Here is a 26,971-nt window from a genome sequence, read left to right on the forward strand (position 1 = left end):
GGTGTATATATTTTCTTAACATGCTATGCAAGCCTGTATATCTACAAAATCAATTTGTGGCTGCACCACAAACAAAAATATACTGCTCAGTCGTGCAGTTCACAAACTTCTGAAAATTAAAATGCTTACGGATTTAACTAATTACAGTAAAAATGCTCTAGTACACAAACAGGCAAAATTATAACTGAAGCAAGATAAAATGGACATCTCAGACAAAACCAACTGGATGATTGTGAAAAAACAGTGCTGTACTAACACAGTAACATCCACAGCATTACATCATACTGTTTTCCTATTCATTTTCTATCTGCTTTCTTCTACTTGGGCTCTCAGGCGCAGACAGAATATAGCACAGAATGCAAGAACATGCAAAGCATAAAATAATCTGATCTGACAGCACCATTTCAGACGCGTACTGGCAACCTACAAGATCACCCAAATTAATGCTGCTTTTAGAAAATTACATATTCTTTACACAAATAAATTTAAGAGACAGGATTAGCAGCAAGTAATTTGCACTTTATTGTGCTGTTTTTACTATCGAATTGTTGCTGACTGTGTATGAGCTTTCTTCTAAAATCAGTTGTAAACACAATAGAGAAATATAATGGACCACCTCGGCCAGAAAGCAACTTTGTAAAAACACATGGAAGGCAGCATTACAAACAATATTCAAATACTGAAATAAAAACTAATGGCTACTTTTTATGTTACCGTTTATAGCCAAAGTACTCTAAATGAACCTAACTCTCACCCTTTCAGAATTTTACATACTCTCATTCATAGCCGAACACTAACTGAAACATCTTTACACTGTGATAAATAGTGTAAAATCTTACCATAAATGTCCTTCCTCTTCCATGTTGCAGTATTCATAATGACTGATTCCCCACCTAGGCAACCCGAACATCCAGACAGTATACTAAAGACCAACTACTGCAAGGTACATGCAACACTGCACACAGGAAAACAGAAGACATAGGCTACAAAAGTGATGTCTGCACATACCACCCTCAGAACTGATTGCCTCAGTCAGAACACCAGCCAAAGGACGAGAGAGAACACAAAATAAAAAGCATGAACCAAGGGGGAAGTAGGGTAGGATAAAACATTGCAACATGGAAGAGAAAGACACAGATGATTATGGTAAGATTTTACACAGCTATTCTATGTCCTATTCCCATTTTGCAGTATTCATAACATGAGGGAGAGTACCAAAGCTCATGAAAGGGAGGCTGGAGCAGAAGACATCTCCATTAAACCATGCAAGATTGCCCTGGCAAAGCCTGCTCTGGACCTGGAGAAGGTATATAGCTTGTAATGTTTGGTGAAGGTATGGACAGAAGACCATGGAGCTGCTTCCAAAATGCAGCTAGTGTCCATACCTTTGAAGAAGGCCCCAGAGAAAGCAACAGACACAGTGGAATGAGCTTTTACTGAGGAAGACTGCATCTTTCCATGGAACACACAGCAGAAGGAAATGGTCTTAGAGATTCAAGTGCAAATAGCTTGTTTAGAAATAAGTTTGCCCAGCACCCTGGAATGAAAGAAGAAACAGTTGTTCTGATTTCCTAATGGACTTGGACTTGTCTAAGTAAAATCTGACTTATCTATGTACATCTAAATATGTAGTACCCTTTCACTAACATTTTGAGGGGAAGGAAAGGTAGGTAGATGAATAGACTGGTTAAGGGACAAATCATTAATCACTTTAGGCATGAAGGAGGAGTTAGTATGGAGTGAAACCCTATCCTTGTGGAAAATGAGAAAAGGTTGGGAAGCCATTAATGTTTGGAGTTCAGAAACTCACAGCAGAGATGATGAAAACCAGCAAAATAGTCCTACATGTGCAAAACTTCAAGGACCCAGACTTGCAGGCTCAAAAGGAGCCTAAGTAAGTTTTTCCAGTACAAAATTCAAATCCAAGTGAGGAGAAAAGTACAGTTGTGTACACTTACCATAAATGTAGATGTTTGAGTGTATTCACTATTGCAGTCATTACATTTGGGTAATCTGCTAGCAGGTTGCGCTCAGTCGGCCTGAATAACAGTGTCTTGGGTCCTGCGTCAGCTGCTATCTCCTCTTCCATGATGTCAGGTCGTCAGGGGTATAAAACATGCAGCAAATGCCATTTTATTCAGTTTTTCTTGCCCCAGATGTCAGGTGCCCCCCAAATGGGGATCATATATATATATATATATATATATATATATATATATATATATATATATATATATACATAAACAGAAATATATATAACTGCACTTTTAGCAACATAAACTTTACCTTCATCTAAAAGCAAATACACCACAAAGGCTTTAGTGTATAGTAAAGGAAAGAAAAGGTATAGCAAGGGGGATGGTGGGTGGGTAACCCAGACTGCAACAGTGAATACACTCTAACATCTACATTTATGGTAAGTGTAACACAACTGTACTATGTTCTTCATGTTTCACTTCTGCAGTCATCGCATTTGGGTAGAATCCCAAAGCTATGGATGGGAGGATGGAAATAAACAGCATTAGGAGAAGCTATAAGGCCCTGCAGAACTGCAGTGGCAAAGCCTGTCCTGGATTTGGAGAAGAGAGGCAAATGGGAATGCTTTCTAAAGGTATGAACAGAGCTCCAAGTAGCAGCTTCTAGAATGTCTTTGGTTGGAACCCCTCTGAGAAAAACTGCTGAAGTAGAGGCAGACCTGGTGGAATGTGATCTGATCCCCTCGGGCACAGGTTTACCATGGTGCAAGTAGCAGAAACAAATGCAGTGGCTTATCCACTTAGAAATAGTCTGCTTTGATATAGCCTTCCCCTCTGACCCTGCAGCAAACGCTACCAGTAGTTGCTCAGACTTTCTTAGAGATTTAGTCCTGTTTAAGTAGAATCTTAGTTGTCTGTGTACGTCCAATGAATGCAGAATCCGCTCCCCCTTGTTCTGCGGATTTGGGTAAAATGTTGGCAAGTGAATGATATGGTTAAGAGCCACACTGGATACCACCTTAGGCACAAAAGGATTGGTCCTGAGGGACACCCTGTCCGGGTAAAATATAATAAAAGGCTCCACTGCCATGAGAGCCTGCAGTTCTGAAACCCCTCTTGCTGAAGTGACTGCCAAGAGAAAAGCTGTTTTCCAAGATAGAAATTTTATATCTGCAGTAGCTGCTGGTTCAAAAGGAGGCAGGGTGAGTTTTTCCAGCACAAAATTGAGGTCCCATGCAGGAGTTGGTGATCTTCTGGGAGGCATTCAATTTTTGGCCCCTCTAAGATACTACTTAAGCAGAGGATGAGAAAATAGGGGAGACTCTGTGTTGCAATGAGCCGAGATGGCAGAGGCACGGATTTTTATTGAAGAAAAAGATAGGCCCTTGTCAAGCATCTCAGTCAAATATTGTAAAATCTGAGGAATACTGGGCTTTGCTGTGTCTGTTCCATGTGCTTGGTTTTAAGCACAGAACCCTCTTCCATTTATCAGCATAAGATTTTCTAGTACTAGGCCTTCTGGCTTCCAAAATTACATCCATCAATCACAGATTTACTGAGAGGTGTTTGAATAATTAAATTGATCAGCCATGCTGCAAGATTCAGAGTTTGGAGCGGAGTGTGCTGAATTTGACTGTTCTGCTGAGACAGTAGGTGAGGTATTTGAGGCTAGTACCACGGAGGAAGTCGAGACATACTCTTCATGTCAAACTAAACTACTCGTCTTCCAACCCACCAAACATACTCAAAACAACTCTCACTTTAACATCACAGCAAAAGACACCACTTTATACCCAACTGGACACACCAAATTGTTAGGAGTGGAAATAGACAAACTAAAATTTGACATTCACATATCCATGACCATAAAAAAAGTCCACAAAAAACTAGGAGCGTTATACAGAAATAAGCAACTTCTCACCAAAGCAGCAAAGATTTCAATAGCAAATTCACACCTTATCTCCACCCTACTTTAAGCCTCTCCAATATATACCAACCTAAGGCAATGCAATCTAAACAAGCTAGAGACTTGCTACAAGAAAAATCGCCAAATTCGCCACAGGGGCATCCTACCTTAGTCACCACAGTCTCTCACTTGCTGAACTGGGCTGGCTTGATCTCCCTCACCTCCTTCAATGGTATCAACTCTCACTCGCCCACAAACTAGTAAACCATCCACTAAATGACCCATCCCTCCAGAATCTACTCTAACCCTATCGCACCACCAGACCACTAAGATCCAGAAATAAAAATCACTTGCAGATCACTAAAGCTAATAACTCTGCTGGTGAAGTACTATTCTCTTGCACCATAGCCAAATTATGGAACTCCCTCCCACCCACTATTACCGCCATACCATCATGCACCCACTTCAAAACTTTACTAAAAGCGCACCTAAAAACATGCTGGCTATGCCCTTACAACTCCCACTGTAATATCATCCACCCCATCCAACCACTACCTTTCTTTCCACTCCACTAACTACCTTGATTATAGCAAACTCAGATGCTCATAAGCCTATTACTTACTATACAGCAGGAACTTATTGTAACATTTGTTAATGTCTTATGTACTTCACAAATAAAGATTCTAGTTGTCTACTGATGTACTATGTTCTTCATCTGTAAATATGTTGTAATTGCTATGTTAAATTGTTAATCATTATGTAATCCAGTGTAACTACAGTCTGTTTATTTTAACTGTGGTGCTTTTCTCCCCGGGCCTCTGCTGAAAATGGACCTACGTCCAGTCAGACACTCCCGGTTAACAAATGTAAATAAATAATAAATATTCCTTAGAAGTGGGTACCCAGTGCTGGCAAGGCCGGTCCGGAGCAACTAGAATCATTTTTGTTTTTTTTCCTGTCTTTTAGTAAGACCTTGGAGAGTAGAGGCAGAGGGAGAAAGGCATAGACTGATCGTTTTTTCCAGCTGAAGGATACAGCATACACTTTCCATGCTTTTTTGTGAGGAGTTCTTGTGCAGAATTTGTCCAACTGATAATTTTGGGGAGAGGCAAATATATCTATGTCTGGGCACCCTTATTTCTGTGTTAACATGCTGAAGATTTGTGGATCTAGTTTCCATTCGTGTGGGTCCATAAGAATTCTGCTTAGGTAGTCTGCCAGAGTATTTTGTTTTCCTGGCAGGAACTGAGCTTAAAGATGTATTTGTAAGTCAAGGCTGTGTTCCACAAGGCCATGGCTAGTCTGCAAAGGGGGGTAGGAATGTGTTCCCCCCTGCTTATGTACCACATAATTGTGGTGTTGTCAGTCTATCAGTTGTCCTGGACGCAGTAAGTCCTTGAAGGCTATCAGAGCATTCTGAACAGCTAGCATCTCTTTCTGGTTGATACGCAGATGCATTTGGTTTGGGCTCCATTTACCCTGAATGCATCTATCCACAAGGTGGGCCCCCCAAGCATAGTCTGATGAGTCTGTAGTTAGGGTTTGGGTGGCAGGGGGTAGAGTGAATGACCGTCCCTTGTTTTGGTGACATGTCTCGGCCCACCAAAGAAACTCCTGTTGTAGGCAAGGAAGGAGAAGTATCATTGTTTCCACACTGTGACAATGTTGACTCCATAAACTTTTTAGGTACCACTGAAGTTTCCTCATATGCAGTCTCGCATATGGAATTAGTAGAATGCAGGATGCCATGAACCCCAAAGCCTGCTGAATTTGCCTTGCAGATAACTGGGTTTTTGTTGCCATTTGTTTGAAGTATGTTGTCAGTTGCCTTTGTCTGGCATAAGGTAAGCCATCTGGGCATTTGTATTCAAGCTTGCACCCAGGAATGTAATTTGAGAGGGTACCGGTTGTGATTCTTTTTGTTTATGGTGTACTCTAGGCATGCTAGAAGCCTTTTCACGAACGCCATATGTTGAAGAGTGTCTTTGTCCTCTGCTTGAATGAGACAGTCGTCCAGATAAGGATAATTTTAAATGCTTCTTGTGTCTGCAGAATGCAATTACTGGTGCCAAGCACTTTGTAAAGACCCTGGGTGCAGCAGATAAGCCAAAGGGCAGTGCAGAGAATGGATAATGCAAAAAACCTGCTTTGAAGCAGAGGTATCTTCTGCATGATTCCCTTATTGAGATATGCAGGTATGCCTCAAGTCTAGAGTTACTAACCAAGCATCCCTGCCTAGCATAGGCAGTAGCTGTTGCAAAGTCAGCATTTTGAATTTTGGAATGTCCAGGAACGTGTTCAAAATCGATAAGTCCAGTATTGGACGCCATGAATTGTCTTTTCTGGGTACCAGAAAAAGCCTTGAATAAAAACCTTGTCCTTTTTTCCTTTTCTGGTACCAGTTAAATAGCCCCCATATCCATGAGGGACATAACTTGTTTCTGGGCCTCTGCCCACTGGTTTTGTGGCAGAACCGGCCATCCGTTTGGAATTGGCAAAATATGGAAATGAAATCTGTACCCCTGGGATACTATGTTTAATACCCACTTGTCCTGGGTAATTAACTGCCAAGTTTGAGCATGAAGTGCAAGTTTTCCTCAAGGGGGCTGCCAAAAGGTAAGTGCTTGGTGATGGTAGAGAAAAGTCATTGAAACTGCTTACTGTAGGGTTGTGCTTTGTTTCCTCCAGATTTGGAGGTGGAGGCACCCCATTGCTTTGACCTGTAAGAACCCTGTGATTGGTATCGGGAGCCTTTTGAGCGCCTGGATTTGCCTTGAGTGGCTCTGTTGGACACAGGAAAGGACCAATTTTTAGTAGGCCAGTGTCTACTGAACCTGGGTGGCTGCACTTGCATAGGTTCACAGGTAGGTACTAGGCTATCGGCCCAAGGGCCTACATAAGCCTAGCCACCAAGGTACCATAGCTTATGCCACCCAAGAAAGTTATTTTGCAAGAAATATTTTACAGTTTGCATAGATTTAGCTTTGTCTTCCATTTTCTTTTAAACCTCTTCTGCCTTATTACCAAATAGAGTATCATGCTGTAAAGGAGCATCCAACAATTTAGCTTTAACATGATCAGGCAGATTTTGCTCCTTGAGCCAGGCAGGCCTTCTAATCACAGATCCAGTAACGGCGGCCCTACAAGAGGCCTCCAAGGAATCAAAACCACATTGCAAAGTATGCTTTCCAACCTGTTCTGCTGAATGCAATTAATTCCTGTAACTCTATTTTCCACACAATCAGAAATCATCATTTTCTGTTTCAGTAAGCCCATAACATGCAGTTGATATTTAAGCATATGAAACTGGCAATTTAAGGCCCTGATTGACAGGGTTGCAGACGTATAAACCTTCTTTCCCCCATCTATCCAGCACCCTGGAGTCTGTCAGAGGGGTAGGATTTTTCACTGTAGAGGCCTTTACACCCTTGGGACCCTGAGAAATAGTCTCAGGATCAGTAGCAGGATTTCTGAATAGAAATTTGTGGGAGTCAGGAACCCTGTAATATTGGTCTGGCTTACTAGAAGCTGGAGGCAGGGAATCAGGAGCCATGCTTGATTCCGAAAACACATCAACAATGTAATACAGGAGGTATTGCCAAAGGCCTATGCTGAGGAAGAAGGAAACCCCTAAGCCTCTTTTTTGATTCACAGAAGTCCTGACTCTCCCAGTGAATATGTTCCCTTAAAGTATGCAAAGTCTCTCCAAAAGAGTACTCCTCAGGAGGAGACGCAGATGGGATGGATTCCTCTGCATCAGAATCCTCAAAGGGTGGAACAGAAAACTCCTGATCAGAAGAAATGGAAACCTGATCTGAAGAATCATAATCAGTGCTTTGCCTAGGCTTCTTAACGGGGGGGTTGGGAACCCCTGAACAAAGTAATTAAATCCTCAGCCATTTTGATAATCTATTTTTTAGGCATAGGGGCCTGAGCACGTGGCTCATGCATCTTTTTTTAGACAAAGATGTTTTTGACCTTGTTTTTGAGGCTGGCATCAGTTTAATATAAAAATGTTGAGACCTGAAAACACCCTCAGAAGCCGGTGCCTGCTCAGCGGCTACGGACCCATCCAAGCGAGAGACATCCACGGGTTCAATCCTCTGAGAATCTCGCGGCATACCCGACTCCGAATGGGTCTTGGTAGAGGCAGGAGACTCAAAAGTAGCGGATATCAGGGGCTGCAAAAGCACCTGAGTACCGGCGACTGGCTTAAAAGCTTAGTCGGTTTTGGACCTTGACAGTCTCTTTTTCTTTGTGTTTTTTGTGAACTCCAGTAGTCTGATTGCTAACCGACGACATTTCAGGATAATTAAATCTTGAACCAAAATATTTAGAAGCAAAAATATACAGACGCTTAACAGTGAGTTGGTTAAATCTAGCACAAAACCGACAGCAAGGCACATTGTGATCTGGGCCTAGGCAAGGAATACAGTACAAATGAAAATCCTTATGAGGCATTTGCTTCCCACAAGTAATGCAATTATTAACTTTTACTGACATCGGTAAGGAGCAAGAAAAAGTTTCCAAAACAGGGTACTTAGCTTTAGTTTGAAGACTTCGGTTCTGAAACTCAAATGTGAAAATTTCAGGAGTCGGCCGACTGGCACTTGTGAACTGCTTCAGCTTCGGGTACCGCGCGGCAAGAAAGACTGAATAAAATGGCGTCGGCTGCATGTTTTATACCCGACGTCATGGAAGAGGAGACAGCAACCGACGCAGGACCCAAGACTTTGTTATTCAGGCCGACTGAGGGCAATCTGCCAGCAGATTACCCAAATGTAATGACTGCAGCAGTGAAACTCTAAGAACATCAGGTTTCCTGGGAGGTCTGATGTGAAGGACGCCTTTAAAAAAGAGCTCAACCTGTAGGCTAGAGGCTGAAGGAGACAGAGGCAGACATGCAGAGACGGCTGATACGTGGGCTTTAACAGAAGAGTAATCCAATCTGGCCTTAAGCAGCTCACACAAAAAAAGAATGAAATAGGGGAATGTCCACTGAAAATGGATTTAGCCATTTCTTCAGATAACAGATGGAGAACCTCTTCCATTTGGACAAGTAGGATCTCCTAGTATTGGGTTTCCTGGCCTTCTACAAGACTAGAATCACATCCTCAGAGAAAAATGTGTTGGAACAGGATCAGAATCCTATCACCCACAGAGTCAGGCTCAGTTGAAGTTGTTAAATATGGATGGATAAGAGATCCCTTGTATTGTGTGAGAAGATCCACACTATGAGGTAACCTGTGGTGATTGTCCTTAGATAATTGCAAAAGGGGGAACCAGTGCTGACTTGGCCAAAAGGGGGTCAACCAAGAAGATTTTTGGTTTGTCCTACAGTATTTTCAGCAGAACTTTCTGAATGAATGGGAAGGCAAGGAAATGCATAAAGAAACATCCCCTTCCATGGCAATGACAGAGCATCCACCTTCCATACCAGAGGATCTGGGACTCTGGCACAACATTTTGGAAGTTGTCTGCTCAAGGGGGAGGCAAAAAGATGTACTTGAGTACCCCCACCTGTGGAGAATGCCCAGAAACACATCCCTTGAAGCATCCATTTGTGGGCTTGTATCAGAGACCTGTTGAGAGCACCTGCCAGAACCTTTTTGAGCCAAGGGCATGTAAACAGCTAGTAATGTGACCTTTGCTTGAGAAGAATCTTCCAGGCCTGAAGGGTCAGCCTGCAGAGCAGGTATGACTATGTCCCAGTTTGTTCACATACCGAAGAACTGAGATGTTGTCTGAGAACAGTTTCAGGAGACCTGAGCTGAAAGGGGATTGGAAAGCAAGAATAAAAGACCTCATCTCTTTGATGTTGATATGTTATTTCCTTATGGAAGGAGACAAAGGACTTGAACTTGTAAGTTTCCAAATGTTCCTCCCCACCCCATTTCTGAAGCATCTGTAAGCAGTTACTGCACAGGATTCAAGGCCTGTAGAGGAAAACCCAGATTCAGAGAAATGTTGAATCCACCAGTGTAACACCTTCTTCAGTTAAGGAAGAAGAGGAAGAACAAACTGAAGAAGATGAGCATGCTGACACCAAAGAGTTTTCAGATACCATTGGAATTTCCACCAGTGAACTTTGGTTAAGGGTAACATGGGGATAACAGATGCCATGAATCCTAGCATTTGGAGAAACTCTTGGCTGACAGTGAAGTTAGAGGACAAAACCGTTGGAAGTAGGTCAAAGCAAAGACAGCACTTTTTTGCAAAGGGAGAAAAGCCATCATAAGGTCTGTCCTTATGCAAGCCCAGGAAAACTTGATCCTGAGAAGGGTTGAGGGAGGACTTGTAGCTGAAAGTGAACCTCATGTTTTGGAGCAGGGATATGGTGGTTTGAAGGCTTTGTTGCACAATGTCTGGATGGTTTGCTTGAATAAGCAGGTCCATCCAGGTAAGGGTAACTCAGAACACCATGAAGTCTGCAAAAGGCAATGACAGGAGCCAAGCATTTTGTGAAAACCCTTGAAGCAGCGGAGAGTCCAAAGGGCAAAGCATAAAACTGAAAATGAGAGGAAGCAACAGAAAAATATAAGAACTTTCTGAACAGAGGGTGAATGGGGATTTGAAGAAAGTACAGTTGTGTAAACTTACCATAAATGTAGATGTTAGAGGGTATTCACTGTTGCAGTCATCACATTTGGGTCATCTGCTTGCAGTAGCCCTCAGTCGGCCTGATTATCAAAGTCTTGGGTCCTGCGTCGACTGCTGTCTCATCTTCTTTTATGTCAGGTAGTCAGGGGGTATAAAGCATGCAGCAGACGCCATTACATCAGTTTTTCTTGCCCCAGATGTCAGGTGCCCCCTAATGGGAAGCAATTACATACAAGGTTACAAATCCAACAAAAAAGCAAATACACCAAAAAACTTTTAAGCATAGTAAAGAGGAATATAGGTGCAGCCAAAAGAAGTCAGGGGGCTGGAGGGAGGGTAACCAGGACTGCAACAGTGAATACACTCGAACATCTACATTTATGGTAAGTGTACACAACTGTACTATGCTCATGTTTCACTGTTGCAGTCATCACATTTGGGAAGATTCCCAAATCCAAGGATGGGAGGAGGAATGTAGATATAATTAGGATCAGCTGTAAGGACCTGCAAGACTGCAGTGACAAAACCAGCTCTAGATTAAGAGAAAATTGGCAAATGGTAATCCTTGGTGAAAGTATGCACAGAACTCCAGGTAGCAGCTTCTAGGATGTCCCTGGGTAGGGACACCTCTGAGAAAGGCTGTAGAAGTAGATGCAGCCCTGGTTGAGTGTGGTCTTACCCCCTGTGGGATAGGTTTTCCATGGTGCTTATAGCAGAAATGAGTGCAATGGCCTATCCATTTAGAAATGGTTTGCTTTGAAATCGCCTTCCCCTCTGCCCCTGCAGCAAATGCCACAGGCAGCTGTTCAGATTTCCTGAGAGGTTTAGTCCTGTCCAAGTAGAAACTAAGTTGTCTGTGCACATCTAAGGAGTGCAGTATACGTTCCCCTTTGTTCTGTGGATTAGAAAAGGTTGGCAAATGAATGGACTGATTAAGAGCCACACTGGATACTACCTTGGGCATGAAGGTGAGATTCGTCCTGAGGGACACCCTGTCCACATGAAAGATGATGAAAGGCTCCACTGCCATAAAGACCTGCAATTCAGACACCCTTCTTGCTGAAGTGATGGCTAAAAGGAAAGCTGTTTTCTAAGAAAGGAATTTTAACTCTTCACTTGCAGCTGGCTCAAAAGGAGGTAGAGAAAGTTTTTCCAATACAAAGTTAAGGTCCCAGGCTGGAGTTGGGGCTCTCCTGGGTGGTTTTAAGTTTTTGGCCCCTCTGAGGAACTGCTTGAGCAGTGGATGAGAGAAGAGGGGTGGTTCTGTGTTGTAATTAACTAAAATGGCTGAGGCGTGAATTTTGATGGCGGAAAAGGAAAGGCCCTTGTGAAGCATCTCAGTTAAGTATTGAAGAATCTGAGGTAAACTGGGTGCTGCTGTGCCCATCCCCTGAGTTTGGTTCCAGGAACAGAATCTTTTCCATTTTTAAGCATAAGATTTTCTAGTACTAAGCCTCCTTGCCTGCAGAATGACATCCAACACTTGTTTAGTTAGGGATGGTAGCAGAGAGATCAGGTAATTAGCCAGGCTGCCAGGTTCAGGGTTTGAAGCTGAGTATGCAGAATCTGGTCCTCCTGCTGGGACACAGCAGGGTAAGGGTCAGAGGCAGGTGCCATGGTGCCAGCAGTGACACTGCGCAAAAGGGGATACACCAGTGTTGGCTATGCCAGTCTGGAGCAATCAGACCTTGGTTTGTCCTGCTTGATCTTTAGTAGTACCTTGGAGAGAAGAGGCAAAGGAGGAAAGGCATAAATGGATAGATTTTTCCAGGTGAAGGACAGGATCTACTTTCCAAGCTTGTTTGTGGGGAGTCCTTGTGCAGAATTTGTCCAACTGGTAGTTATGGGGGTAGGCAAACAGGTCTATATCGGAGCTCCCCCATTTGTGTATCAACATGTTGAAAGTCTTTGGTTCCAGTTTCCACTTGTGTGGGTCCATGAGATTTCTGCTTAGTTCGTCTGCCAGTGTATTTAGCTTTCCTGGCAGGAACTGAGCCTGTAGGTGCACTTGGTAGCTCAAGGTTGTATTCCACAGACCCATGGCTAGTCTGCAGAGGGGGTATGAGTGGGTTCCCCCCTGCGTGTTTATGCATCACATAACAGTGGTGTTGTCTGTCTTTACCATTAATTGTCCTGGAAGAATGTGGTTCTTGAAGGCTGTCAGAGCATTCTGTACAGCTAACATTTATTTTTGATTGATATGCAGGTGCATTTGACTTGGGGTCAGTTTGCCCTGAATGCACTTGCCTGCCAGGTGAGCCCCCCATGCATAGTCTGATGCGTCTGTTAGGGTTTGGGTGGCAGGGGGTAGAGTGAAAGGTAGTCCCTTGTTTTGGTGGCAGGCCTATGCCCAAAAGAACTAACTGTAGGCAAGGTATGATAGGAATCGTTGCTTCTAGATCCCGAGAATGTTGACACCATAGGCTTTTAAGATACCATTATAGTTTCCTCATATGAAGTCTTGCATATGGAATTAGGAGAATGCAGGAGGCCATGAACCCCAAGGCTTGCAGTATTTGTCTTGCAGATAGCAAGGTTTTTGTGGCCATTAGTTTGAAGTAAGCTGTCAAATGAATTTGTTTCTCTGGCGTGAGGAAAGCTATCTGGGAAGTTGTGTTCAAGCTTGTTCACAGGAATATAATTTGTTGACAGGGTACAAGATGTGATTTCTTTTCGTTTATGGTGTACTCCAGACAAGTTAGCAAGTTAACAAGTTGTCCTGGCTTTCTGCCTGAATTAGACAATTGTCCAGGTATGGGTATATTTAAATATTTTTGCCTGCAAAATGCAATGACTGGAGCTAGGCACTTTGTGAATACCCTGGACGTAGTAGATAAGCCAAAGGGCAGAGCAGAGAACTGATGGTGGATGTAGCCTTCTTTGAAGCGTAGGTATCTTCTGCAAGATTCCCTGATTGGGATGTGCAGGTAGGCTTCCTTTAAATCTAGTGTTGCCAACCAGGCATCCTTGCCTAGCATAGGAAGCAACTGGTGAAGAGTTAGCATCTTGAATTTTGGGATCACCAAAAAGGTGTTTAGGATAGAAAGGTCCAGGATAGGATGCCATGTGTTGTCTTTTCTGGGTACCAGGAAAAGTCTTGAGTAGAAACCTTGTCCCCTTTCCTCTTCTGGGACAGGTTGAATAGCCCTTATACTTGAGAGTAGTTGCTTTTGAGCCTCTGCCCACTGATTTGGGGGTAGATTTGGCCAACCGTTTGGGGTTGGTAACGTGTGAAAGTGGAATCTGTATCCTTCGGAAACGATATTTAAAACCCATTTGTCCTGGGTAATGAGTTCCCAGATTTTTGCCTGCAGAGCAATCTTTCCCCCTAAAGGAGCAGTCAGTTGAGAAAGGCTTGGACGTTTTAAAGTTAAGCCATTGAGACAGTTTGCCATGGGGGGGGGGGTCTCACTACTCCCTCATTTGGAAGTGGGAGCCCCCCCACTGCTTAGTCCTGTATGTACCTTGGGACTGAAACCTGGGTGTTCTGCTGTTTCTGGGTTTGGACTGAGAAGGCCTGGAAAAGGACCAATTCTTAGAGGGCCAATGCCTACTAAATCTTGGAGGTTGTACTTGTAGGAAATATTTAACAGTTTGCATAGATTTAGCTTTTTCCTCCATCTTTTTAAGTACTTCTGCTTTGTTCCCAAACAGACTGTCCTGATTTAAGTGAGCATTCAGCAATTTAGCTTTAACATGATCTGGCAAAGACTGCTCCTCAAGCCAAGCATGCCTTCTAAGTACAGACCCAGTGACAGCAGCCCTGCAAGATGCCTCTAGTGAATCAAAACCACATTGCAAAGTATGTTTTCCAACTTGTTCAGCAGAATGCATTAAATCCTGTAAATCCTTATTTTCAGCACAGTCAGGAATCATCATTTTCTGTTTAAGTAATCCAATAATATGCTGTTGATACTTTAACATATGAAACTGGCAGTTTAAGGCCCTAATGGCCAAGGTTGCAGAAGTGTATACCTTCTTACCCCATATATCCAGTGCCCTGGAATCTCTATCAGAGGGGGTAGGATTTTTGGCAGTAGTAGCCTTAATGCCCTTGGGTCCCTGTGAAAAGGTCTCAGGATCCGCAGTAGGATTTTTAAAAAGGAACTTGAGAGTCAGGAACCCTGTAATCTGTCAGGTTTCTGGTAGCAGGAGTTAAGGAGTCAGGGGCCAAGCTAGATTCCAAAAAGGCATCATTAACAATGCCCAGTACAGGTAGGATAGCTAAAAGCCTGTGTTGGGGCAGGAGTAAGGAATCGCTAAGCCTCTTTTTAGAATCAGAGTAATCCTGGCTTTCCTAGTGAAAATGCTCCCTAAGAGTACGCAAGGTTTCACCAAAAGAGAAATCCTTTGGAGGGGAAGCAGAGGGAATAGAGTCCTCTGCATCAGAATCCTCAAAGGCAGATAAGAGTAAATCCTGGTCATCAGAGGAAACAAATTTCAGAATCCTGATCAGAAGTATCATAAGCAAATTCAGTCCTAGGTTTCTTAGAGGGGGAAGTTGGCTTCCCCTGATTAAAGTAATAAGGTTTACAGCCATTACCATTTGTTTTTTAGGCATATGAGCCTGACCATGCGGTCTGGGCATCAGTTTTCTAGGCATGGATCGAGTTTTAGGCCTTGAAGAAGATGGCGCCTGTTTAATATGCAAGTCAGTAGGCCTGAATACACCCTCAGAAGCCGGTGCCTGCACAGCGGCTCCGGACCCCTCCAAGGTAGAGACAAATGCAGGTTCCACAGTTGAAGCATCTCGCAGCATACCGGACTCCGAATGGGTCTCAGTAGAGGCCTGCGAATCTCAAGTAGTGGGCATCAGGGGCTGTGAAAGCACCTCACTGAGTATCGGCTAACTGGCTACTAGCTTAGAAGTGTCATCGGCAGCTTTGGACCTAGGCGGCCTGTCTCTATCTTTATCTCTGCATTTTTCCGGAATGTCGGTGGTCGGTTGGCTTACCAAAGCCATATCTGGATAATTGAACAGAGTACCAAAATATTTAGAAGCATAAATATACAGACGACGAATAGTTTGTTGTTTAAATAAGGCACAAAACCGACAACAAGGTACGCCGTGGTCAGGGCCTAAGCAAAGAATAAAGTATGAATGAAAATCTTTGAGGTATTTGCTTTCCACAAGAAATACAATTATTGACTTTTACTGACATCGGTTTAGAGCAAGAAAAAGTTTCCCCAGCAGGGTACTGAGCTTTGGTTGAAGACTTCAGTTCTGAAAATCGAAAAACTTTCAGGAGTCGGCTGACCGGCACTTGCAAACTGCTTCGGGCACCACATGGCAAGAAAGACTGATGTAATGGCATCGGCTGCATGCTTTATACCCCTGACTACCTGACATCATGGAAGATGAGACAGAAACCGACAGGACCCAAGACTTTGATAATCAGGCCGACTGAGGGCTACTGCAACCAGATAACCCAAATGTGATGACTACAACAGTGAAACACGAAGAACATGTGCATCCTTGATGTCTAAAGAAACCATAAAAGTCTGAAGAAGCAAGACAGGGAACAGTCTGGAGAGTGAGCATGCAGAAAGGAGGAACCTGAAGAAAAAGACTGAGTTGGGACAGATCTAGAGTTGGTCTCCATGGACCATCTTTCTGGAGGACTAGAAACATTGTGGAATAGAAGCCTTTTCCTCTTTGCAGGGGGGATCTTCCTGAATGCTCCCCCTGCAAGATAAAGTCTTAAAGCAGCTGAAAGAAGAGAGAGCTGGTCTTGAGGGGGCTGGGGGATGCTCATGAAAGGAGGAATGATTTCCAAACTATGTAGTATCCATTTTGGACAATGGAAAGGACCCATTTGTCTGTGGTAATGCTTGTCCATAAAAAAAAGAGGCGCTGGAAAAGAGGAATGTTGGAGAGACTGCCCAGGTAGTCACACTATCTGGCTTATTTGGAAAGGGAGGACTTTTGAGCAGAGGCTGGTTGAGATCTGGCGCTCTGCCTGCTTGTCCCTTTCTTGAGGGATAGGAGAGAGATGGGTTTTCTACCTCACAAAATAAGGTTTGGAAGGATACTTCCTACGATACTTTGGAAATGGGGAAACAAAAATGTGCTTCAATAACTGTAACTCTCCCTTTTTCTTGAAGGGACTTGAAAAGGGCAGCAGCATTAGCACCAAAAAGAGAAGAATTGTCAGTGCATATAAGTTTGCCTTGATGTCTTCAGGAAAAAGCTGCAATCTTAGCCAGGAATATATCCTAAGGGCAGATCCAGATGCAGCTGATCTAACAGATACCTCAGCTGCATCATAACTGCACTTTTATGGAGTGTCTAGTTACTTAGGAAGAGGCTGCCAAGATACTGTAAAGCTGTGCTTTGGCTGGAGAATTGGGGAGATCTGTCACTAGCTGGGAAGCCTGAGAAATCAGAGCCAGAACATCTGATAATTAATGGCCATGAAGGCCAAAGTAAAGGATGTGTAGACTTTACCTATCCTTTCCATCATCGTGTTAGTCTTTATCTGAAGACAAGTGTAGTGGAGATAAAGAATAGTACAATTGTGTACACTTACCATAAATGCAGATAGAGTGTATTCACTGCAGTCATTACATTTGGGTAATCTGCTGGTAGGTTGCTCTCAGTCGGCCTGATTAACAAAGTCTTGGGTCCTGCGTCAGTTGCTGTCCCTTCTTCCATGACATCAGGGGTATAAAACATGCAGCCTACGCCATTACATCAGTTTTTCTTGCCCCAGATGTCAGGTGCCCCCTAAATGGGGAGCAAAATATATAATTAAAAAACACAAAAATATACCTCCAACCAAAAGCAAATGCACCAAAAAGGCTTTTAAGCATAGTAAAAGAAAGTAGAGGTACAGTAAGAGAAAAACAGGGGGCTGGAGGGAGGGTAACCAGGACTGCAACAGTGAATACACTAAAATCTACATTTATGGTAAGTGTACACAACTGTACTATGTTCTCCGTGTTTCACTGTTGCAGTCATTACATTTGGGTAGATTCCCAAAACTATGGTTGGGAGGATGGATTTATACAGCATTAGGACCAGCTATTTAGCTCTGCAAAACAGCAGTGGCAAAGCCAGCTCTGGATTTAGAGAAAATTGTTAAGTGATAATGCTTGGTGAAAGTATGAACTGAACTCCAGGTAGCAGCTTCTAGAATGTCCATGGTAGGAACACCTCTGAGAAAGGCTGCAGAAGTAGATGCAGGCTTAGTGGAATGAGATCTGATCCCTTGGGGGATAGGTTTCCCATGGTGCTTATAGCAAAAATGAATGCAATGGCTTATCCACTTAGAAATGGTTTGTTTTGAAATAGCCTCTCTCTGCCCCAGCAGTTCAGATTTTCTTCGAGATTTAGTCCTGTTCAAGTAGAATCTAAGTTGTCTGTGTATATCCAATGAATGTAGAATCCGCTCCCTTTTGTTCTGTGGCATGGGAAAGAAAGTTGGCAAATGAATGGACTGATTAAGAGCCACACTGGACACCACCTTGGGCATGAAGGATGGATTTGCCCAGAGTGACACCCGGTCCGCATGAAAGATGATGAAAGGCTCCACTGCCATAAGGGCCTGTAATTTCAGATATCCTTTGAGCTGAAGTGATTGCTAAAAGGAAGGCTGTTTTCCAGGAAAGAAATTTTAAGTCTGCAGTAGCAGCTGGCTCGAAAGGTGGTAGAGTGAGTTTCTCTAATACAAAGTTAAGGTCACAGGCAGGGGTTGGAGCTCTCCTGTGTAGTCTCAAAGTTTTTGGCCCCTCTGAGGTACTGCTTGAGCAGAGGATGAGAGAAGAGGGGAGGTTCTGTGTTGTAATGAGCTGAAATGGCTGAGGCATGGATTTTAATGGAGGAAAAAGAAAGGCCCTTGTGAAGCATCTCAGTTAAGTATTGCAAAATCTGAGGTAAAATGGGCACTACTGTGCTCATCCCTTGAAAATGATTCCAGGCACAGAATCTTTTCCATTTGTCAGCATAAGATTTTCTAGTACTAGGTCTTCTCACCTCCAAAATGACATCCATCACAGGTTTGCTAAAGGATGCTAAGGGGGAATTTAAGTGATTGAATCTTGCAGCTTGGCTAATGTTGGGAGCTGAGGGTGCAGGATTTGGTTCTCCTGCTGAGACAGTAAGGTAGGTGTCTGAGGCAGGTGCCATGGAGAAATTTGTGACACTGCACAGGAGTGGGTACCAGTGTTGGCGAGGCCAGTCAAGAGCAATCAAAATCATTTTTGGTTTGTCCTGTTTGACTTTTAGCAGAACTTTGGAGAGCAGAGGCAGAGGGGGAAAGGCATAGACTGATAGGTTTTTCCAGCTGAAGGACAAAGCATCCACCTTCCAGGCTTTTTTGCGAGGAGTTCTTGTGCAAAATTTGTTCAACTGGTAGTTCTGGGGTGAGGCAAAAAGATCCATGTCTGGGCTCCCCCATTGGATTGTCAACATATTGAAAATCCGTGGTTCCAGTTTCCATTCGTGTGGGTACATGAGATTTCTGCTTAGTTCATCTGCCAGAATATTCAGCTTTCCTGGCAGAAATTGAGCTTGCAGTTGTACTTGGTAGCTCAAAGCCATGTTCCACAATGCCATGGCTAGTCTGCAGAGGGGGTAGGAATGTGTATCCCCCTGCTTATGTACCACATAACTGTGGTGTTGTCTGTCTTTACCATTAGTTGTCCTGGATGAAGGTAGCCCTTGAAGGCTGTTATAGCATTCTGCACAGCTAGCATTTCTTTTTGATCGATATGTAGATGCATTTGATTTGAGCTCCATTTGCCCTGAATGCACTTCCCTGCCAGATGAGCCCCCCACATGCATAGTCTGATGCGTCTGTAGTTAGGGTTTGGGCGGCAGTGGGTGGTGTGAATGGTAGTCCCTTATTTTGGTGGCAGGCCTCTGCCCACCATAGGAACTCCAGGCATAGGCAAGGTATGATAGGAATCGTTTCCAGGTTGTGACCATGCTGACTCCATAAACTTTTTAAGTACCATTGAAGTTTCCTCATATGCAGTCTTGCATATGGAATTAGAAGAATGCAGGAAGCCATAAACCCCAAGGCTGGCAGTATTTGTCTTGCAGATAGAAGGGTTTTTGTGGCCACCTGTTTGAAGAAAGTCACCAAATGAATTTGCTTTTCTGGCATGAGGAAAGCCATCTAGGCAGTTGCATTCAAGCTTGCACCCAGGAATGTAATTTTTTGAGAACGTACCAGTTGAGATTTATTTTCGTTCATGCTGTACCCTAGACAAGTTAGAGCCCTTTTTATAAACGCCAGATGTTTTAAAAGTATGGCCTGGTTTCTGCCTGAATTAGACAATAGTCAAGGTATGGATATATCTGAATATGTAAATATGTCTTTGCCTGCAAAATGCAATTACTGGAGCCAGGCACTTCGTGAATACCCTGGGTGCAGTAGACAAGCCAAAGGACAGTGCAGAGAACCGATAATGCAACTGCTTTGAAGCGTAGGTATCTTCTGCAAGATTCCCTGATTGGGATATGCAGGTAAGTCTCTTAAATCTAGAGTTGCCAACCAGGAATCCTTGCCTAGCATAGGAAGTAACTGGTGAAGAGTCATCTTGAATTTTGGAATGTCCAGAAAGGTGTTTAGAGTAGACATGTCCAGAATTGGACGCCATGATTTGTCTTTTCTGGGTACCAGGAAAAGTCTGGAATAGAAACCTTGTCCCTTTTCCTCTTCTGGTACTGGCAGAAAAGCCCCCATGTTTAGGAGGGAAAGTACTTGTTTGAGCCTCTACCCACTGATTTGGGGGCAGGCCTGGCAACCCGATTGGAGTTGGCAACGTGGGGAAATGAAATCTGTATCCCAGAGGACACTATTTAAAACCCATTTGTCCTGGGTTATAAGTTGCCAGTTTGTTGCATGAAGAGCCAGTTTTCCCCCCCAAAGGGGCAGCTGAGAGGTAAGTGCTTGGTAATTTTAAAGGAAAGTCATTGAGAATGTTTACTATAGGGTGGTGTCTTGTTATTTTCAAAGTTGGAAGTGGAATCACCCCATTGCTTAGTTCTTATAGTCCCTTGGGACTGAAACCTGGTGCTTTTGGAGTGTCTGGGTTTGGCTTGAGTAGATCTGGAAGGAGCTAGAAAGGACCAGATCTTAGTAGGCCAGTGCCTACTAAATCTTGGAGGTTGCACTTGTCAGAAATATTTCACAGTTTGCATAGACTAAGCTTTATCTTCCATCATTTTTAGAACTTCTTCAACCTTATTGACAAACAGACGGTCCTGATGCAAAGGAGCATCCAACAATTTTGCTTTAACATGATCCGGCAGACATTGCTCCTTAAGCCAAGCATGCCTTTTCAGCACAAACCCAATAACAGCAGCCCTGCAAGAGGCCTCTAAAGAAGCAAAACCACATTGCAAACTATGTTTTCCAACTTGTTCAGCTGAATGCAATAAATCCTGTAAATCGTTATTTTCCACAGTCAGGAATCATCATTTTCTGTTTAAGCAGTCCCATGATATGCTATTGATATTTTAGCATATGAAATTGACAGTTTAAAGCCCCGATAGCCACGGCTGCAGAAGTATAAACCTTTTTACCCCATCTATCCACAGCCCTGGAGTCTCTATCAGAAGGGGTACGATTTTTAGCAGTAGAAGCCTTAATGTCCTTGGGCCCCTGGGAAATGGTTTCTAGGTCCGCAACAGTATTTTTGAAAAGGAATTTGTGGGACTCAGGAACCCTGTATTATCTGTCTGGGTTTACTAGGAGCCGGAGGGCAGGGAATCAGGGGCCATACTGGATTCCCAAAACACAATGTCTAGTACAGGAGGTATAGGCAAAGGCCTATGCGGAGGAAGAAGGAAATCCCTAAGCCTCTTTTTGGATTCAGAAAAATCCTGACTTACCCAGTGGAAATGCTCCCTTAAGGTATGTAAAGTTTCCCCAAAAGAAAAGTCCTCGGGGGGGGGGGGGGGGGCAGAGGGAATGGAATCCTCTGCATCAGAATCCTCATAAGTAGGTATGGACAAATCCAGGTCATTAGAAGAGTCAGAAGAAACAGAATCCTGTTCAGAAGATTCAGTCAAGCTCAGCCCTAGGCCTCTTAGAAGGGAGGGGAGTTGACTACCCCTGATTAGAGTAATTAAATCTTCAGCCATTTTGATCATTTGTTTTTTAGGCATAGGGGCCTGAACATGTGGCCTGGGAGTCAGTTTTTTAGACACAGATCGAGATTTAGGCCTTAGTACTGAAGGTGGAGTCGGTTTAGTATGCAAGTCTATAGGCCTGAACACACCCTCAGAAGCCGGTGCCTGCACAGCGGCTCCAGACCCATCCAAGGTAGAGACATCTGCGGGTTCCATAGGTGAAGCATCTCGCAGCATACCAGACTCCGAATGGGTCTCAGTAGAGGTCTGCGAATCAGAAGTAGCGGGTATCAGGGGCTGCGAAAGCGCCTCACTGAATACCGGCGAACTGGCGACTGGCTTAGGAGAAGCGTTGTCTGCAGTTTTGGACCTCAACTGCCTGTCTGCTTTTTTCTTTGTGTTTTTTCGGTATTCCAGAAGTCGGATGGCTAACAATTGTCATTTCTGGATAATTAAACCAAGAACTGAAATATTTAGAAGCAAAAAACGTACAGATGATGGATAATGCACTGATTAAATAAAGCAGAAAACCGACAGCAAGGTACGTCATTGGTCAGGGCTTAGGCAAGGAATACAGTACAAATTAAAATCTTTGAGGTATTTGCTTCCCACAAGTAATGCAATTATTAACTTTTACTGACATCGGTAAGGAGCAAGAAAAAGTTTTCCCAACGGAGTACTTAGCTTTTAGTTGAAGACTTCGGTTCTGAAACTCGAAAACGAAAATTTCAGTAGTCTGTCGACCGGCACTTGCGAACTGCTTCTGCTTCAGGCACTGCACAGCAAGAAAGACTGATGTAATGGCATCGGCTGCATGTTTTATACCAGACGACCTGACATCATGGAAGTTGGGACAGCAACTGAAGCAGGACCCAAGACTTTGTTAAACAGGCCGACTGAGGGGCAACCTGCCAGCAGATTACCCAAATGTAATAACTGCAACAGTGAAACATGAACATGTGGAAGGTCTATCTGCAGACAATGAAATCACAGCAGGATCTGCAAAGGGACATTTGAAAAGAAATTTGCTGTCCTCAGGGACCTTGTAAAATCTATCCAGCCTTTTTAAGGTTGGAGGTTGTGAATCTGGCTTTTTGGACATAGAAAAAGGCATCCTGAAAGGCAGGTAGCACAAGTGGAATAGCTGCAGTGGAAAGTGAGTCCATCTGTAAGAGGTTGTAGTACGCCTTCTGGACTTCTGTGCTTTCCCACTAGAAAAAGTCTCTCATCCTTAAGACTTCTCCTCAGGGGAGTCCCCACCATTCGAATTAACTTAAGGTGAAACACAGGGGGGAGTCAATTTGTGCTGAGTAAGCCAGAGACTCATCTGAAGATGAAACTTCTTCCTCAGAGGCCTCCTGTTGCACAGCAGAACTCCTAGGCAAAGGAGGAGAAAAAGTAGCAGTTTCAACAGGGGATGGTCTTCATGCTAGAAAAGCATGAAGAATTCCCGGAGAAAAAGCTTGCCATTCTGGGGAACGATCCCGAAAGGTGGAAACAGGTATCTTTTTAAGGGGAGGATCAATCCTAAACTGGGATGGATGGGCCAGCGCAGGCCTATGTTTCAGCACAGACGGACCATCTACAACATCTAAGCTGGGAGAAGTACTGAGGAAAATCCAAGGAAGTGAGCCGTGGGTTCCCCCATTACCATTCAGAATGGACATCTGCAAAGCCTCTGCGGATCTGCTAATGAACTCTCTCTGTTAACAGCTTCCAAACTAGTACCCATTGGGGGAAGAGAACCAAGCAATGAATGGATCTCTGGGCCTTCACTGACCTTGAGAGGGACGTCTGGGTTCAGTTTTTCTTTGGAGGCTGACCGGATGGACCTGACGCACCCTCCATTGCAAGCGCTAGTTGCTTGAGTCTCTGATTCTCAGGTAGATGTTCAGGGCAGAAAGACAACTGCAGTGTGTCTTAGGACAAATGCCTGACAAATCTCGCAAGCCTTATATTGTGAGCAGACCCCCAGACAGAAAAGACAGAAATTTCAGTCCTTTATGTGGAATTTGTCTTCCACAATGGCACTTGCCTTTCTTGGATGACATTAACCTCAGAAAACATGCAATAGCAAGAAAAACAAATTCCCAAGAGGGCACTTATCTGAAACAACAACCACTGGTAGGTACAAAACTGTACTATGTTCTTCATTCCACACTGCTGCAGTCCTAACCATTGGGTAGAATCCCAAAGCAGAGTTAAGGGAGGCTGGCAAATCATAAGGAAGCAGGAGCTGTCAACATGCCTTGCAAAATAGCTGTGGCAAAACCAGCCCTAGATTTAGAGTAGAGAGGAAGATGGTAATGCTTAGAGAAAGTATGCACTGAACTCCAAGTAGCTGCCTCCAAAATATCCTTAGTTGCCACCCCCCTTAGAAATGCTGTTGAAGTGGCAGTAGCCCTAGTGGAATGAGGCCTAATCCCAGCTGGAATCTCCTTGCCATGATGGGAATAACAAAATGAAATGCAAAACCCAATCCACTTAGAAATAGTTTGCTTAGACACAGGCTTGCCCTGAGAACTCAAAGCAAAAGAAACAAACAACTGCTGAGACTGCCTGAAATCCTTAGTCCTGCTTAAATAATAACGCAACTGCCTATGTACATCTAAAGTGTGCAAAATCTTTTCCCCCTTATTTTGGGGATCTGCATAGAAGGTAGGCAAATGAATAGTTTGGTTTAAAGCCACACTAGAAACCACCTTAGGCATAAAGGAAGGATTAGTACGTAATGATACCCTATCCTTATGGAAAATCAAAAAAGGCTCTACTGCCATAAGGGCCTGCAACTCAGAAACCCTTCTTGCAGAAGTAATAGCCAACAAAAAAGCAGTCTTCCATGACAAGTATTTCAATTCAGCAGTAGCCGCAGGCTCAAAAGGTTGTAGAGTAAGTTTCTCCAACACAAAATTGAGATCCCAAGCAGGAGTAGGAGCTCTACGTGGGGTCTTATATTCTTTGCCCCTCTAAGAAACTGCTTGAACAAAGGATGCGAAAACAATGGTGGGTCACAATCATAGTGAGCTGAAATTGCTGCAGCATGAATCTTAATGGAAGAGAAGGACAAACCTTTGTCCAATAACTCAGTAAGATATTGAAGAGCCACACTCAAATTAGGCTCAGAAATCTCCAAATTCTTTGCTGCACTCCAAAATAAAAATCTCTTCCATTTTTCTGCGTACACCTTCCTTGTACTAGGTCTTCTGGCTTCCATAATCACATTTAAAACTTGTTGAGGAAGTTGAGACCTGCTGTGCTTCAGAACAGAATATGCCAGGCTGTTAGATGAAGAGAGTGAAGCTTGACATTGAGCAGGTGACCGCCCTTCTGAGATAACAGATGTGGAATCAAAGGCAAAGGCCATGGAGGCTTCCTTACCAGACTCCTTAGTAGTGGGTACCAGTGTTGCCGAGGCCAATCTGGAGCTATTAAAATCATCCTTGGCTTGTCTTGTCTGACCTTCAGGAGCACCTTTGGAAGAAGAGGCAGAGGTGGAAAGGCATACACATGAAGATTTTTCCAACTGAAAGAAAGAGCATCCACTTTCCAAGCTGTGTGATGAAACCCTTTGTGCAAAACTTTGGCAGCTGGTGGTTTAGTGGAGAAGCGAACAGATCTATGTCTGGAGTTCCCCATGACACTGTCAATTTCTGAAATACATGAAGATCCAGTTTCCACTCGTGGGGATCCATGATTTGTCTGCTTAATACATCTGCTAAGGAGTTCTGTGCTCCCGGCAGAAACCTTGCCTGTAGAGTTAGTTGCAAGCTGAGCGCAGTTTCCCATAAAATCATTGCTTGCCTGCATAGAGGATAAGAATGTGTTCCCCTTGTTTGTTGATGTACCACATGACAGTTGTGTTGTCTGTTAGAATCAACACCTGCCCTGGAAGAAGTAACTCCTTGAAAGCCATTAATGCAAACTGGACTGCTAACATCTCCTTCATGTTGATATGTAGATGCTGAAGTCTGGCAGGCCACTTGTCTTGTATCCACTTTCCATTTAGATGAGCTCCCAAGCAATGTCCGAGGCATCTGTCGTTAAAATCTGACTCGCCTCTGGCCGGGTCACAGAGAGTCCCTTGTTTAGGTGAAATTCCTGAGCCCACCACAAAAATTCTTTTTGAATGCAAGGTATTATTTGAATGACAGTGTCCAAATCCTGGCAGTGCTGTGTCCATACATTCTTGAGATACCATTGCAGCTTCCTCATATGCAGTTTGGCATTGGGAAGCACCAGAATAAAAGATGCCATGAACCCTAAGGCTTGAAGGACTGTCCTTGCAGTCAGCCCGGACTGAAGAGATAATTGATGGAAGTAACTGGAAAGATTCTTTTGTTTGTCCGGGGTTAAGAAGGCCATCTGGGCTGCTGTATTCAGTCTCACACCCAGAAAGCACATGTCTTGAGAGGGTACTAGACTGGACTTTATTTCGTTCACAGAATACCCTAGGCATCTTAGCACTGCTATGACATATTCCAAATGCTGTAGAAGGTCTTCCTTTTCTTGAGCCAGAATCAGGCAGTCGTCCAAATAAGGATAGATTTGAATTCCTTTTAGCCTGAAGTAAGCTATCACTGGAGCCAGAACCTTTGTGAATACTCTGGGCAGTAGATAAGCCAAAGGGCAATGCAGAGAACTGATAATGAGAATTTCCAGCTCGAAAACGCAGATACTTTCTGCAACTTAGTCTTATAGGCACATGAAGGTAAGCTTCCTTGAGATCTAAAGTTACCATCCAGTGATCTTTGCCCAGGAGAGGTAAAAGCTGTTGTAACGTCAACATTTTGAACTTGGGAATGTCCAGATAAGTGTTGAGGATAGATAAATCCAAAATTGGTCTCCACGTGTTCCCCTTCTTTGGTACTAGGAACAGGCGAGAATAAAATCCTAGGCCCCTTTCTGGTATAGGGACTGGCTGAATGGCCCCTATTTGGAGTAACAGAGAAATTTGCTTGTGAGCCTCTTTCCTTTGTGGAGGAGGAACGTCTGGCATGCCTTTGAAAGGGGGCAAGGTATGGAAATAAAACCTGTAACCGTGGTGAATGATATCCAAAACCCATCTGTCCTGAGTAATTAAATCCCAATTTTCTTTGAAAAGAGACAGTCTTCCTCCCAAAGGAGCTGCCAGACGAGAATGAACTGGCAGCTGAAAAGGCAGGTCATTGGGTCTGTTTACGAAAGGACTGACCCCTGCCCTCACCAGAAGTCTGAGCAGGAGAACTCCCTGTTCTAGGCCTAAAAGAACCTTGAGCTCTGCCCCTACCACGTCTAGACCTACCCCTAGACTGGGAATCATAAGCAGGATATGTCCATCCCTTAGTAGGCCAATTTCTGCTAAACTTTGGAGGCTGCACCTGCAAAAATCTTTAACAGTCTGCATAGATTTAGCCTTGTCCTCCATTT

At 43.7% G+C, this 26,971-nt stretch overlaps 1 protein-coding gene across 1 annotated transcript in view; it reads right to left on the bottom strand.

Annotated features, from left to right (window-relative positions):
- Positions 1 to 26,971, bottom strand: part of BTAF1 (B-TFIID TATA-box binding protein associated factor 1) — a 3,603,226-nt gene that overhangs the window by 3,417,987 nt on the left and 158,268 nt on the right. The gene's annotated exons all lie outside the window — the stretch shown is intronic.

Source organism: Protopterus annectens, chromosome 14.part0, assembly GCF_019279795.1.
Source record: "Protopterus annectens isolate FY-2018-M chromosome 14.part0, PAN1.0, whole genome shotgun sequence".
NCBI classification, from domain to species: domain Eukaryota; kingdom Metazoa; phylum Chordata; order Ceratodontiformes; family Protopteridae; genus Protopterus; species Protopterus annectens.